Below are 12,531 nucleotides of genomic sequence, written 5' to 3'. Positions count from 1 at the left end.
GATGCTTTGAGTATGCTTGGCCCAAGGAGTGGTACCATTTGGAGGTATGGTCTTGTTGGAGGAAGTGTGTCTCTATGGGTGTGGGCTTTAAGATTCTTGTCCTAAACCAGGCATGGTAGTGCACACCTTTAATCCCAGGACTCGGGAGGCAGAGGGAGGCGGATTTCCTAGTTTGAGGCCAGCCTGGTCTACAAAGTGAGTTCTAGGACAGCCAGGACTATACAGAGAAGCCCTGTTTAGAAAAACAAAAACAAAAACAAACAAACAAAAAAAAGGTTCTTGACCTAGATGCTTGGAAGTCAGTCTTCAGATGAAGATGTAGAACTCTCAGCTCCTCCTGCACCAGCTGGCCTGGATGCTGCCATGCTTCCACCCTGATGATAATGTACTGAACCTCTGAACTTGTAAGCCAGTCCCAATTAAATGTTGTCCTTATAGGAGTGCTGTTGTTCATGGTGTCTGTTTAGAGCAGTTAAACCTACCAGCAAATGTATTACCTTGACTGTATCCATGGAGCTGACCACAGAATAGGCCCCCTAGCAGTTTTCCAATCAGTCTATGAGAGAGCTTCCATTCATAAAGAAGATGAGTTGGAGGTCTGTAAGGAATTGGCCTAGGAGATCAAGATGTGGTAAGTATGTGCTTTCATAGCCCCTGGGCAGGAATAAGAGGTGAGTATCAGAGGGGAATGGAACTTGGAGGAAGGTTGCAGAATTTACGGCAGGACTGAAGGTCAAGGTAATATGGGGGATTTCTAAAAGCAATAGATGAAAGGTTTGGTCCACGAGGGCCCAAGGAAGGAAGGAGAGAAATGACACAGAAAGTCTGACAGCCAGTGGGTAGAATATACAGTGATAGGCTGGAACAGTGTGGCCTTGAAGAAACTCTCAGGTGAGTTCTGAGACTGCTTCTAGGGCTCTCAGACACATCACTGAAATACAGTGGAATCTAGCTGTTTGGACAAAAAAGCTATAGGCCATGGGAAGGCCCAGCATGTTGAGCTAGGATACCCATGGCCACTTCCATCCTTTCATCTGTAAAGAGATGTTGGGGCAGATGGAGTCCAAGACAGCCAACATAGGGACCACTAAAAGGTCATCCTGCAGTAAAAGCAAGTGATGGCAGAGCATGGTTGGGTGGGTGAGAGGCCCCATGGGGGACCTGGCTGCCTGGTACAGGGGCTTGGAAGTAATGAAAAAGTTAGGGATCTGGTGATAGAAGAATACAGAAATGAAAGGATTTGATTCCCAGTCATCAGGGACTGCAAGTTCTGTAAAGATCGGATTCAGCTGAGTTGGACACCCAAGTACATGATGGCAATTTTGGAGTGACACAATGTCTTTTTGGGGCAGAGATGGGGCTGCAAAATATTATCATCAACACAATAAATGGTCGAGGAATGAGGTCTAAGGAGGAGAGGTTCCAAACCAAGGCTTGGCCAAAGAAATGAGGACTATTCCAAAACCCTCAAGGGAGAACTGTCCATGTGAGCTGTCTTGAAGTCTGTGTATCTGGGACCTCCAGGTAGAGGCAAAGAGAAAATATGAATCATGGTGAAGGGGGACAGTAAAGAGAGTGTCCTTTAGGTTCAGTATGGTAAAGTGGGAAGTTGTAAGAAGAAAGTTAGAAAGGATGGGTTGATAACCACAGGGTAAGTTGGGATTACTTCCTCATTAGTAAGGTGGAGGTCCTGTACTAAGCAGTAGGAACTAGAGGGCTTACACATTGTAGGGCTCACACTCTGGGTGAATGGGAGCATTGCAAGGTTAGTCAATAGGAATTAGGAGTCCCTGAGATAGGAGGTGGGTAATGACAGGATTGAGACTGAGATGGTGATTTTCAGAGATGTGAAACTGGAGTCTAGAAAGTGTAGACTAAAAATGACTATTAGCATTCTGCATATATTAATGAATGCTGGAAATTAATACAGTGTCTATTCCTGAACCAGTTTTTGCCCCAAATCACCACATGGAGACCTTCCAATATTTCAAAGCCTTGGGTTTTAGCTGGGCAGGCTCTCATCTAACTCATCTAAGTTAACCCAACCACCTACCTCCATCCAGCCATATGGCTAGCTACACCTTTGAGGCCTGTGATCACATCCTTCTCCTTCCTAACAAAAAGGCTTCCCTTCTCCTTCTCAGAGTTCCTTTCTCCCTCTCAGGAAGTCCCCTCTTCCACTTCCTGCCCAGCTCATTGTTTTATTAAAGACAATCCAAGAATGACTTAGGTAGGTGAAAAAGGACAGAGACACAATTTCACACAGTGTACCCTAACAACTCCCCATTTTAGCCCTTACAATAAAACACTACATACAATAAGAAAAATTACAAGAATGATCAAGTAAGAAGTACATTCACCTGATAGAAGCCTGATATGGCTGTCTCCTGAGAGGCTCTGCCAGAACCTGATAAATACAGAGAAGGAAGCTCGAAGCCAACCATTGGACTGAGCTCGAGGGTTCCCGATAGAGGAGATGGAGACGGGACTGAAAGAGCTGAGGGGTTTTGCAGCTCCATGAAGGGAGCAAAAGTGTCAACAGGTCAGATCCCCTGGAGTTCCCAGGGAGTGGACCACCAACCAAAGAGTATACATGGAACTACCCCATGGCACTGTGCCGCAGACCCTCTGGGCCCCTTTGTCTGCATGGAATGGGTCTCTGGGGCAGGTGGGCAAAGCGTCGGATGAATTGAATTACTTATGAATTAGTTACTGAATAAGTTAAACTTCCTTGCTGCTTTCTCACAGGATTCACTGGGGGGAAGCTAACTATAGCAGAATTAATCTTAAGAGGCATTTATAATAAAATATTAAAAGAGAGGTCGTAGATCCATACACCAGACTAACTCGGGAATGGAAAATTAATGTATGGGTTAGAGAGAACGCCAGACTCCAGGAGTGAGTTTCCATGAAACTCTTTTGCCTCGTGAGTAGCTTCCAAGCCTCAGCTGTCAAGCTGACTCGACCGGAGAGCGTGGCAGCACTGGTCACATATATGGCAGATGACCTTGTAAGACATCAGTGGGAGCAGAGGCCCTGGGACCTGAGGGTGCTCAGTGCCCCGGTGTAGGGGAATGCCAGGGTGGGAGGATGAGAGTAGGTGAGTGTGGGAGCACCCTCATAGAGGCACCCTCATAGGAGGGTGGGATAGGAGGTTTCCAAAGGGGAGACCTGAAAAGGGGAAAATATTTGAAATGTAAATAAAGAAAATATCCAAGGAAAAAAAAAAAAAAGAAGTACATTCCCAATGTTCAGTGCGTTTGTATTTGACATTCTTTGGAGAAAGAACTCTACTATCTAAAGTATTTAGTCTTCAAAAATTTAAGAGACTCACAGAACTCAGGAGGCAGAGGCAGGCAGATCTCTGAGTTCAAGGCCAGCCTGGTCTACAGAGTAAGTTCCAGGACAGCCAGGGCTACACAGAGAAACCCTGTCTCAAAAAATCCAAACCAAAAAAAAAAGTTTTTATTAATTTAAGAAATTTGACATTGAGACATATCAGCACCCTATTTGATCTGGAAGAAGGTGATATGAATCAAAGCACCTCCATTTGGGCTTTTAATTTTGGCAAGCTATCCACGAGGCAAAGAATGCTGTTCAGAAAGAACAAACAGCCGAGTGGTGGTGGCACATGCCTTTAATCCCAGCACTCCAGAGGCAGAGGTAGGCAGATTTCTGAGTTCAAGGCCAGCCTGGTGTACAGAGTGAGTTCCAGGACAGCCAGGGCAACACAGAGAAACCCTGTCTCAAAAAAAAAAAAAAATTAGCTCTGGCAAGACAAGGTTAGAAAATCCTTTATAATTCGTGCTTCACAAAAGGTAAATCAGATATCACAAGGCTGAAGATGATGCTCTAGTATTTTAGAAAATATTAGGGACTGTCTTGTCATTTGTATAATTTTTGGAAGCTACATAGTCTTATTATAACCTTAAGTTGTGAAGTATCTAAGAAAAAGTTTTAGGGTCTAAGGAGATGTTTTAAAGATGGTAAATGAAGGTTAGAGTGTCCAGAAAATGTCTTATGAAGGTTGGAAGAATTATAAACAGGTGTTTGTAGGTTAGTAATGTAAGTTAGGATAGAAACTGGGTTAGATACAAAATTCTGAACCCTTCAAGATAGAATAAATAGTAGGATACTTTATAAAGTTGCCACATATAAATAGACTTGACATTATGAATTTAACTCTTACCTAATAATTTTCATAATTGTTTCATTTCTGTTCTTAATAGATGTTGTTCATTATTTTAAGAGAAAAAGCCTTCTTCTTTAGACAAAAAAGAGGAATTGTTGAGGCTTAGTCAGTTGCTATGCATTGTAATGCTAAATTATGTGTACCAAGGACTAATTGCCTCAAGACCAGTAAATTCTCACATATGTTTCCTTTTGCTGTGCAAACCTTGTTTCTTAATTTAAAACTATTGGTTGAATAAAAATGTCTACAGCCCGCAGCTAGGCAGAAAAGAGGTAGGTGGGTCATGAGTTCCCAGCTTGGGTTCTGAGGCAGAAAGGATAGAGGAAAAAGAAGGCTGGTCATTAGGTAAAGCAGTGTAGAAGGGGGAGGGTTGGATGGGGGGAGGAGGAAGGGAAGAGTGGAGGGAGGAAGGCTGACCACTGGGTAAAGCACATAGCAATGTAGAAGTTCCAGGAGAGTAGGTGGGGATCAGGGAAGCAGCAGAGAAAGACCAATCAGTTAGGGCAGATGGCTCAGGATCCATATCCTCAGATGAAAGGGTGACTAGCGATGCCCTAAACCTGGCCAACCAGACCTGGGCCTCTAAGCATTGGCTACAGAGGGATGGGCAGGAGTGCAGTCCCCAACCCCCCTAAAAAAAAACCTTGAACATGAAGGAGTGTAGGCCACTTATCCATAAGCCAGAAGAAAATTTCAAGATCAGAGGATGCTAAAATCTAGAGTGCCCTCTGGTGGCTATTTGTATTATCCAGAGTGTACTGAAGCCAAGCCACAAAACAAAACAACAACAAAAAAAAAAAAAAAAAAAAAAAAAAAAAAAAAAAAAAAAACAAAGGAAAATCTGGCGTTTTGGGTGCAAGGTCTGAGACCATCCCAATTTGGATAAATTTTGCAGGAGACATGCCAGGGATGTCTGAGGATGGGGTTGCTCTGGTGCAGCTACCCCTCTTGGGAGGAGCCTGATGGGTCCTGGACCTGGAAGAAGTCTTTGTTGGCTACTGGTAAGGTTAGTTTACCTCAAGTCAAAAATTGGTCACTTCAGGAGGAGAGAAAATAGAAGGAGAGGAGCCTGTCCAACCTGGCTGGGTGCTCAACTCTACCCGAGTTTTGACACCAAGATAATAGGTTTCTCTTCAGAGTTAATAGGTTTTTTAGTGGATGGGGGGAGCTGGTGTGTGTGAGCCACAGGTTCCAACTGAACACTCTGTTCCTCCACCACTGTCACCACAGAAATATAAGGATAATGTTGAGCAGAAAGTATACATCAATGACCTCTGTATCACTTAAAAGGACAGCCAGCCTGGTATCCTCCATGGTAATCTCAATGGCTTTTTGGGGGGCCAGAGTCTTTGGTCTCCACATAGGACAGTGTTAAGTCTTCCAGCTACCACACAGGGCTACATTAGCTTTTGGCCACCAAACCCAGAAGGTCTGAGAGTTTTCTTTGTTTTGTTTTGTTTTGTTTTGTTTTTTCCTTTATGTGGAGGAACTGGCCTATCTTGGCAAAGCAGGGTAGGGCATTCAAACCAACCATCTCCAGAGTTATTGCAGGGCCCTGGTGGTGGGAGAGGCATGAAATACTTCTTTGCCCAGGGGTCAGTGTTGCCACACTTGAAGCAAATCCAAAGGAGTTATTTTTAGAGATAACCACAGCACTGTCAGAAGCTGGTATTTTTCTTTAAACACCTTAAATTCCACATGCAGCAGATTTCTCTGAGGGGTTTGAGGGCCATCATCTAATTTACTAAATATACCTGGTTTTAAACAAGCTCATTGTTAATTACTTGCTTCAGGCTAAACCTTGAAGCATATACAGAAGGCTGAAGCGCATCTCTGTAAATTATTTACATTTGTACTTAGCATGACTGCAAGCATAGTACTGAACACATGAAAGAATTTGTTCATTTATAAAGTGATCATTAACTTCTGTGTCTTAAGTACATTTAACAGTTTACAAGTTAGTAGCTTTTCTATGATTAGGATTTAACAATTTTATCCCTGTTAAGGTTGAGCATTAAATTTTTTGAGTTGAAGATCTGTTACTGCTGGGATTCATGAAAAACAAAACAAAACAAAACAAAAAAAAACCAACAAAACAAACAAACAAACAATGAGTCCATGATTGTCTAGGACCCAAACTGTTTCAACTAAAACTAGACATCTCATCCTTGCAAGATAATGTTTTCTGTTTTGGTCTTACTTCGTTTGCCTAAAGCGGAATTCCATGTGCTGGCTGGAAATGTCCTTATAGGGAAAGGGGAAGTTAAAACTGTAATGTGGTTACCAGGCTATGTGACTATCTCAAGGCTGGCAGAGTGGTGGTCATACAGGCTAAGTATATGCAGGCCCAGAGCTAGAAGGAAACAGTCCTAGCTCTTGCTGGTCTCAGGATGAGATTTTTGAGGTTTGGGCATGTCTTGACCTCCCTCTTGCTCCAGACTGCTTTCTGGTCACACAGTGAACTTGTCAGAAAGCTGCACCAATAAGCCTGAGATTGCTGGCAATTCAGTCTGATCTGGTCACTTCATGACACCTGGGAGTCTCTTAAAGGAATTTGCTGGATGGAAGCATTCTAAGAAAGCAGTCAGCTTAACAGAAGTTATGATCAGCTAGATAGGGCATGGTGCCCTTGGGTTTCTAGATAGTATTGGGTAATTTTTCATGGAGACCAAATTCTCGATAGCCTAAGGAGATCAAATTCTAGTCAAGCTTAAAGATGACCTAAGGATGGAGGGACTTCTGCATTATCTTGCATGGTCACACTAGCATGCTGTAGCAAATTAAGATTACCTTTGTATAGATTTTTAACTATCAATCCTTTTTGTTACAAGTTTTAAGCTAACTTTTTAAATGATATATTTTATAGATCTTTGAACCATAACTTTCAAATTCTAAGACATGGAAAGTTTACAGGATTTTTTTGAAAGCAGAGAATAAAGAAAACTTAAGAGATTTTCAGGAGTGGAGATTAAAGAAAGCCAAAAGATAAGATGATTTGGGGATTATTTGATTGTGCAGAGGCAGAAGTTGTTACTATTCATGGGAAATTGGAAATTGAGTGTGCAATCTTCAGGTTATTGAGGCTTATGATCTATTTTATACTGAGGCCATGCTGGTGGCAGTAAGTCAGTGAGACATTAATGGAATCTCTGAGTCCATGGAGAGGAAGTGATTAAAAGGCGGGTTAAGAACCCATGGTTAATTTAGGCTCTAGGAGGTGAATGAGGCAGAGCAAGCTCCAGGAGCAAGCTGTGAGACAGGTGGGGAGGAAGCCATGAGCATAGCAAGGGTGAGAGAGGAGGGTCTTATGGGAAAGGGTCACATAGAAACTCCACCAAAGGGAGAATTCCAAAAGAAGAAGAGTAAGTGACTTAGCAGAGAGATGCCCTGAGTCACATCAGGGAAGACTCCAGCCAAGGAGAGTTAGAACCTTCCCAAGTGATAGATGTCAGGAGGGTATAATAAGCTCTAGAAGAAGTAAAACCAAAACAGATAACATATTGTGCAGGGTGACAGTTCTGTTTATAGCTGAAACAGTTAGCTTGGCGCTAAAATCTAGCTAAGATATAATAAGTCTTTCTGTCTGGTGTCAAGTCCTTACTAATTAAGGTCTTTATTTGCAATGAAGATTAAGTTCCTGGTTTGATACAGACTGTTTGCAACCCCTATTCACTTAACATTTATCCTTGACATTGTTCCTCCCCTCTTCATCATACCCTTTTAACAATCATTAACCCACAACTCTCTCACCCAGTGTGAACTCACCTCCTGTATAAAAAGAACTTAAAGAGGCCAGTGAGAGCTGCTCTTGGAAAGCTCCAACTTAAGAGAGATAGTCAGCTCTACAGCCTACAGCTCCCTCAAATACACCTTATTTTAATTTGGACAATTGTGACTTTCAAGAATTTCTCTCAAATCTCAGAATTAACAAGAAACCAGCAGGCAAGGAGAGATTAGTGGTTAAAGCAGGTGAAGGAGAGTGGCTGGAAAGTGGACTCTAGAATTTGGAGTAGAATATGGTAGGTGGCAGAAGCCAGCAGAAACAAATGATCCATACATTAGGTGGATGAAATTAGTAGCAAGGTTCATTTAGGAGAGACCAGGTCCCTTCAAGAAAGGCATTTGTGATCTTCTCAGGTCTATAGGACCAGTTATATGCAGGGTCAAGGAGCAATAATGAAACAATCAACTCCATTAGGGGAAAAGTTTTTACTGTGGGTAAGAGAGAGAAAATATCCAGACACATCTGGAAGAGTCCAGAACAGAGAGGAAAAAGAAGCAGACTGGACAAGACCAGAGCTAGGGAAGCAGGAATAGGAATAGCAAGAGTGGGCACTGCATGTAGCTTTATGCTTTACCCACCATTAGTTCTGAGAAGTGACCATGCTACTGGTCCCCTCCCAGCTTCCCTTGAATGCTTAGATAAAAGGCACAGACACAGTCATTCAATTTCAACTTACCTTTTTGGCACAATTGTTGGCCACTACTATCTCCCACCTGGAAAAGCATGCCCTTACCAGTTTCTTATCTCCATCTCTCTCACCTGTCCTAAACTTCAGTTGGTAATTTCCCCTGATCACCTGCCTGTAGGAGTGGCCTGTGTGGCTACTGTGTTTTGAGATCTCACATGGTTGCCTGGCTCTCCTCTCTCTAAAGAATGGTGGACTCCTTTCTCCTTCCTTGTGTCCCTCTTCCTGCCTTCAGGGACCCAGAAGTCTCACTTGTCCCTTTCCCTCAGAAATTAGCCCATGGCTTTCTTTACTGACAGGTCAAGAACCATTTGGGGAACAGGACCTTATCATTAGACTTGTCCCCCTAGAAGTGGGAATAGTAGAGAATTACCTGTTATATAAAAGATGGATGAATAACTGAGAGGCAGGAAGCCTGTGAGCTGGAACAAGCATTGGAGTTTAGGGTAGAGGAGGATGTCAGAAGGAATAGGGTGACAGTGTGGAGACCTTGAAATGTATAATGGGTGCTTTTGAATAGGGCCTGTAGGAAACTAGAGCCAGCATGGGCTTTGGTATGCAACCACAGAGAGATGACAATGGAGAACCACATTTTGCTTCTTCCAGAGGCAAGAAAGATGATTTCCTCTAGCAGACACAAAACATTTCACTAGTTCATGAGGAATGCTAGCTTTAACCTAACTGCCAAAAATCATTCTATAATCCTGTTTGAGCTGGACCAAGACTGTCCTTTCTGAATATATGTACTGCCTTTTGGAGTTTGATGAATTTAAGTTTTCTTGGGACTTGACAATTCTTAAAATCCAAATTATGCTGAGTAGTGAGAATAAAACTTTAATAGATACAACAGCAAAACTTGAGTCAGTTAGACATGAAAACTAGGCTCATATAAGACAGGAAATTGGGATAAGCAAACAATTATAACAAGTAAGATGATTATAAAAAGACAAGTTGATTAAATTTGTAATTTCTTTAAAAATAAGAGTAGCATTATTTAATATCTTAAGGATATATTAAGTGCCTTGTTCCTCCAGATCCACCCCTGAGTCTCATGCCCAGCTCTTCAGTAAAACACCCATGACGACCTGGCCGTGGTGGAACATGCCTTTAATCAAAATCTAGACAGGAAACAAAAAGCAAGGAAGAAAACACTAAGTGAGCAAAGACAGGCCCAAAAATCAGAACTTAGAGCTATATAGACATCCCAAACCTAGATGCCTAGATACCAGCCTGAGATCACAATCAATAACACCCAGAACACTGCAGCCCACTATCCTACATAGCAGGCCCTGAATATTCTAACACATTAAAAAAAAGACCTCAAATTAATATTATGAAGATGATAGAGGTCTTTAAAAAGGAAATGAATAAATCCCTTAAAGGAATCTAGGAAAATACAAACAGTCTAAGAAAATAAATAAAACTGTTTAAGACCTGAATTTTGAAATAGAATCAGTAAGGAAAACCCAAAGTGAGCAAATTCTGGAGATAAAAAAATTAAGAATTCAAACAAGAACTACAGAAGCAGGTTTCATCATCAAAAGACAAGATAGTTAAAAAAAGAATCTCAAGTGTGGAAGAAATGCATACATTGGTCAGAAAAATGTTGAATCTAAAAACTGCTATAAAACATCCAGAAATTCTGGGACACTATGAAAAGACCACACCTAAGAATAATAGGTATAGAGGAAGGAGAAGAAATCTAGATCAAAGGACTAAAAAATGTTTTCAACAAAACTATAGAAAAAATTTCCTAGCCTAAAGGAGGAGATGCCTATAAAGGTAGAAAAAGCATACCAAACATCAAAGAGATTGGACCAGAAAAGAAAGTCCCCTTACCACTTAGCAATCAAAACACTAAATACACAGAGCAAAGGAAGAATATTAAAGGCTGTAAGATAGAAAGGCAGGTCTATTAAAATTGCATCCAACTTCTCAGTGGAGACTCTAAAATCAAGAAGGGCCTGGACAGATGTCCTGCAGACTCTAAGAGACCACAGATGCCAGCCTAGACTTCCACACATAGAAAAACTTTAAATAACCACAGATGGAGAAAATAAGATATTTCATGATAATACCAAATTTAAATGATATCTAGCCCCAAACACAGCTATACAGAAAGTTCTAGAAGGAAAACGTCAACCTAAAGTGATTTACTACAATTATGAACATCAATGATAAACATTAACTCAGGTTAAAGGTTTAGAAAAAGATATATCAAGCAAGTGGATCTAAGAAACAAGCTGGTGAAACCATTTTAATATCTAACAAAATAGACTTCCATCCAAAAACTAATTAGAAGAGATAGGGAAGGACACTATATGCTCACCAAAGGAAAAATGCACCAATAGGACATTGCAATTCTTAACATTTATGCCCCAAACACAGACACCCACATTTGTAAAAGAACAAAACAAAAACAAACAAACAAAAAACCCCAGTACTACAGCTTAATCTACATATTCATTTTCATAATTTTGAAATTTTGTCTAGATGATCTGTCTCTTGGTGAAAGGGGGTATAGTTAGATAATTATACCCCCTTTCACCAAGAGACAGATCATCTAGACAAAAGCTAAACAGAGAAATTTTAGAGCTAACTGACAGTATAAAACAAATGGACCTAGCAGTTATTTATAGACCATTTCATTGAAACACAAAAGAGTATTCCTTCTTTTCTGCACCTCATGAAACTTTCTTCAAAACTGATCACATATGCAGACACAAAGCAAGTCTCAGCAGATACGAGAAAACTGAATAACTCTCTTTACGCTATCAGAAGTTCAAGGTCATCCTCAGTTGCATAGAGAGTCAGAGACCAGACAGAACTATGAGAGACCCTTTCTCACTCTCTTTTCCTTAAAAACCTTAAAACACACACACAGACACACAGACACACAGACACACACACACACACGCACACACACACACACACACACACACACACACACACACACACCACAGATGCAGAAAGTTATTGAATCTGAAGTAAAGCTTAAGATCAACAGTAGAAAGGACAAAACCTTATAAACTCATAGAAACCAGACAAATCTGTACTGAAAGAAATTAAAGACTCATTAAAATTAAATGAAAATAAACAACCACGCATCATATCTAAGAGTAGGAGACACAAGGAAAGTGGTTCTAAGAGGCAACTTCATAGCATTAAGTGCCTACATTAAAAAAAGAAAAAAAAAGAAAAGAAAAAAGGAAAAGAGAGAGAGATCCCATACTAGCAATTTAATAACACACTTGAAAGCTCTAGAGAAAAAAAATGTAGAAATCACACCTGGGGGGAATAGATGGGAAAAAATCCAAGTGAGGGCTGAAATTAATTAAATGGAAACAAAGAAAACAATACAAAGAATCAATGAAATAAAGGGCTTTTTTTTTTTTTTTGAGACTATCAATAGGATAGACAAACCCTAATCCAAATTAACTAAAAGGCAAAGAAGGAATGTCCAAATTAACAAGATCAGAAGTGAAAAGAGAGACATGCACTTCCGGCCGAACCAGCACCAGGATAGCTAGAGCACAGGGTCCCGGCTGACACCCGCCAGCTACCCAGGACCCCCGCCACAGGATTTTGAGACTGCTGGAGAGTGGAACACAGCTTCTGCTCCAGTCCAATCACGCGGGACCTGAGACTGCTTTGGTTGGGGAGGCAGAAATCCGGCCTCAGTAGGGCCACAAGCCTCTCCTGTCAGAAAAGCGCCAGGGTAGCTAGGGCGTAGGGTCAGCTGACACTCGCCAGCCAGCTACCCACAACACCCACCACAGGATCTTAAGACTTCTGGTGAGTGGAACACAGCTTCTGCTCCAATCCAATTGCGCGCGGGACCTGAGGCTGCATTAGTTAGGGAAGCAGAAA

The sequence above is a fragment of the Mus caroli genome, chromosome 6 (genome assembly GCF_900094665.2).
Source record: "Mus caroli chromosome 6, CAROLI_EIJ_v1.1, whole genome shotgun sequence".
Classification (NCBI taxonomy): domain Eukaryota; kingdom Metazoa; phylum Chordata; class Mammalia; order Rodentia; family Muridae; genus Mus; species Mus caroli.
This window is presented reverse-complemented; position numbering follows the sequence as displayed.